The following is a 4,217-nucleotide window of genomic DNA, read 5'->3' on the forward strand; positions in this document are numbered from 1 at the left end:
CGAGGACGCGATTGAAATTAAGTACAGCATTTCATCCCCAAACAGATGGACAATCTGAACGCACCATCCAAATACTCGAGGATATGCTTCGAGCGTGTATACTAGACTTCATTGGCTCATGGAGCAAGTATTTACCCCTAATGGAGTTCTCCTACAATAATAGTTATCAAGCCACAATCGGAATGGCACCATATGAGATGTTGTATGGACGAAAATGTAGGTCACCGCTTCACTGGGATGAAGTTGGAGAAAGACGCTATTTAGGTCCAGAAGCAGTAAGAGAAGCTTCAGAAGCAGTTGAAAAGATACGGCAAAGGATGCTCACCGCCCAAAGTAGACAGAAAAGTTATGCAGATCTGAAAAGACGGGAGGTTGAGTTTTCTGTAGGGGACTTAGTGTTCTTGAAGGTATCACCTATGAAGGGGATTATGCATTTCGGAAAAAGGGGAAAGTTAAGCCCAAGATTTATAGGTCCTTTTGAGATACTGGACAGAGTTGGTCAGGTAGCTTACGGTTTGGCCCTACCGCCGACATTAGCAGAAACGCATAATGTTTTCCACATTTCCATGTTACGTAAGTATGTACCTGATCCGACACATGTGCTTAAGTACGAGAACTTGAACTTACAGCAGGACATGAGCTTTATGGCACGCCCTGTGCGCGTGATAGAAAAAGGAATAAATGTCTTACGAAATAAGACTATACCCTTAGTCAAAATCCTGTGGAGTGATAGTTCTGATAGAGAAGCGACATGGGAGTTGGAGATGGACATGCAGAATCAGTACCCCGAGTTATTCTCTAGTAAGTAAATTTCGAGGACGAAATTCCTTTAAGGAGGGTAGATTGTAATAACTAAAATATTCAATTATTTTTATATATATATTTATTACAATAGTTTAGTTATCTTGATGTGGAAATAATAATTGCATAAAATATGTTATTAGTATTTCTGAGAATAGTACTAACTTGTGGTAATTTCCAAAATAAAAGAATTATATGGAAGCTAGTAACAAAATAGATATATTAGTAATTTAAGTCATACTATTTATAAGAGTTAATTACTAGGGGCAAGTAAAATAATTAAATCTTCCATTTACTATTTAACTAATACGTGAAAAGTATAGAAGTGGTAGTATTATTTTATAAGAAGAAAAAGTAGTAGTAGTAGTAGTATTAAGAGTAATAGTTAGTTGTTATTAATGTTTTAGCTAATTAATAAAAGAATAGTATGTATGATATGAGGTATCATGTAAAGAAAATAAGTAGTAGTATAATTAAAGGCTTGAATAACGTGGCAAATAAGGAGAGATAAGCTCTCATTAGTTAAGCTAGAAATAGTCAAGTGCATGGCTAGATGTTGGGACAGTTCAAATTTTAAATTATATATATATAAAAAAAATACTAGGAGTTGGTTGCATATGTGAAGTACTTGGAAATGTTGGCTGTATAAAGGGAAGAAGTTAAGGGGTTTAGTTGTTGCGGATTCAAATATTAACCATAGTTAGAGTTGGATTAGTGGTGTAGTTAAGGTAGATGTGGCTTAGTTAATTCTAAGAGGCTATAAATAGGACTCACTTTTTCACATTTCACTCACACTTTGATAACCAAACCTCTCATCATCACTCTAATTCTCTCGTGAACTTTGAGCTTTCATCACAATATAATTTTTCTCTTATTCTCTCATACGTGAAAGCCTATTACATTAAATTTCAATCAATATAGCTCTCTTTAAATTACAACTCTTATCATCCCACTTTCTTCCATCCCTGGTGTTCTGTTATCTCTAGATAAAACCATCACCATACGCCACAATCAAATTTCTCTTATAACCATCACAATCATCCTCTCATAAATATATCTATATATATATCTTTCATCATATTGGCATCACCATCTCCATCATTTTCTAGTGCTCAACTAGATCTTATTTGAAAGCTAAGGTAATTTTATAATTTTTGGGTTTGTAGATATTTAAGGTTAAGATTTTCATATGTGTAAATATATATACTATTATGATAAGTACTAATTAATAGGTGTGAAATCTAGGTTTGTCATAGAACAATTATTATTTCTCAAAGATTTCTCTCATTGCAATCAAGGTTAAGGCTCCACATCCGAGGTAAGGAAATTAAGTAGAAAAACATAAGTTTTCTGTATGTAATAACATTCATAGGAAGAGTGGGAATAGTAAAAGAGAAGTTAACTAAGGTCTTCTGCCTGACTCTTTATTGTTTGTTATTTAATGTACTGTATAATATATATTTAAATAATATGTTTATAAGATTCATGTTATTTATGTATGTTTACAGTATTAGAGCATGGCCATTGCTAAATGTATATATTTAAATAATGTGTTTATAAGATTCATGTTATTTAAGTATGTATGTAAATAGTGTGTTTATAAGATTCACATTATTTAATTATGATTGTTATGTTGTTTAAATAATGTATAGTAGTTTGCCATTATTTAAATTAGATAGATTATAGTTTATGTGACATGGTTTGACCGAGAAGATAATGGTTAAATACTTGACTGTTGGGTCTATATGGTAGATAGGGGGCCATTTAGTAGTGGGTACGATTTTACTGAACCCAGCCCTCCGCCATTTAGTCCAATAGCTCAAGTTTATTTGCCAAAATTGGACTCGGGCGTAATCATTATTATGTGAATTAGCTTAGAACCTAATTATTAGTGACTAGTGATATGATTAAGTTTATGTTTTGCTATCTGCCTAAATATTTGCATGTACATTTTAATTAAGTTTTGTTTTTATTTATGTGACTACCTGACACACATTTCCTTACTGAGTTTAGTAGCTCACCCTTATCAAATTACCATGTGCAGACCAAGGTAACTAAAAGTTTAGAAAGCCGGTGGCGAGTGGAACTTTGGATGCTTGTGTGTGTGAACTCGCTGAGGGCCATATAACTGCGGGCGGTCTAGGGCGCTCTATTTATTTATTCATGTTATTAAACTTATGTCGCAATTATTTTAGTTATTAATTATTATGTCTTTTGTACGAAAACTGGCCAGTTGTGAACATTTTCAAGTATTAAATAAAAATGCGACATTATGATTTTCCGCGTTTAACGCTTGTAAACAAAATTAATATTTTTATAAAAGTACGGGCGTTACATCAAGTATATTCATAGTTATTTATAATCAACAATCTCTGTGTTTCATACAACCTCCTAAACATTTATCATTATAAATACTCACCTTCAGTGCTTCATAAAACACTCTAATTCACACATTACCATAACTCCATAATCTCAGTGCTTCATAAAGCACTCTAATTCACGCATTACCATAATTCCATAATCTCAGTGCTTCATAAAGCACTCTAATCTTACATCTCTATAAGCACGAATTCTTACATTTCGTGAGTCGCTAAGATTCTGCAAGAAAAGAAACTAATTTCTTAAGCAATATAAAAATCCATTCATTCACATTATAACAAAGATATATCCAGTTACAAATCATCACATAATAACATGCTTAAGTCATTTCACAACTTCGTAATCACACAATACTGGTACTTTATAAAGTACCCTTACCACTCGTTAACCACGAGCTACTTATGTCACTATCGTTGCCCGATACAGCAAACGATAAGTAAGAAACCTATCCGTGGTTTCAGAAGTAATTACTCATAATGGTAATGATCGTATCTTTTACTCGATCATAATCGAGTCACAACGATAATAATCGGTTCATATCATTACCCTTGATTATAATCGAGTCTCAACGATGATAATCGTTTCCTATTATTTCCCTCGATCATAATCGAGTCACAACCAATACATAACGTTAACCTCGATTAAGATTAAATCACAATAACATATACCAAGATTTCAATCTTAATTGATATTGTAACAATCATAATATTATCCTTATACAGTATTTAATACTTTTCTTACCTTAGTTCAGAACTCAAGTGTACGGGCCGACTTGAGTGGAAAATAAGCTAGGCAATTCCGGTCCTATGTCACAACAATCAAAACTCAATTATAACCTTAATTAAATTTCTGATAATCGACTCCAATTCTCACAATCGAACACACCCTACTTTCCCCCGGATCAAACTAGCTTAACCATCTCTAAAACACCCTGAATTTCACTCCGAAAGACACCCCGAATCAGATCGGACTTGAGAAGAAAAACCCAAAATTTCCCCCTACTGTGAAAAACGGTCGGCCATTTTTCTAGGTGTCAG

General features: G+C 33.4%; 1 long non-coding RNA gene across 1 annotated transcript; it reads left to right on the top strand.

Moving 5' to 3' along the window:
- The first annotated feature begins 2,035 nt into the window (after positions 1–2,035).
- LOC133029154 (uncharacterized) lies at positions 2,036–3,138 on the top strand. Its single transcript, XR_009683346.1, has 2 exons — positions 2,036–2,119; positions 2,846–3,138. It is a non-coding gene; the product is annotated as an uncharacterized LOC133029154 (long non-coding RNA).
- The last annotated feature ends 1,079 nt before the right edge of the window (positions 3,139–4,217 follow it).

The sequence above is a fragment of the Cannabis sativa genome, chromosome 7 (genome assembly GCF_029168945.1).
Source record: "Cannabis sativa cultivar Pink pepper isolate KNU-18-1 chromosome 7, ASM2916894v1, whole genome shotgun sequence".
NCBI classification, from domain to species: domain Eukaryota; kingdom Viridiplantae; phylum Streptophyta; class Magnoliopsida; order Rosales; family Cannabaceae; genus Cannabis; species Cannabis sativa.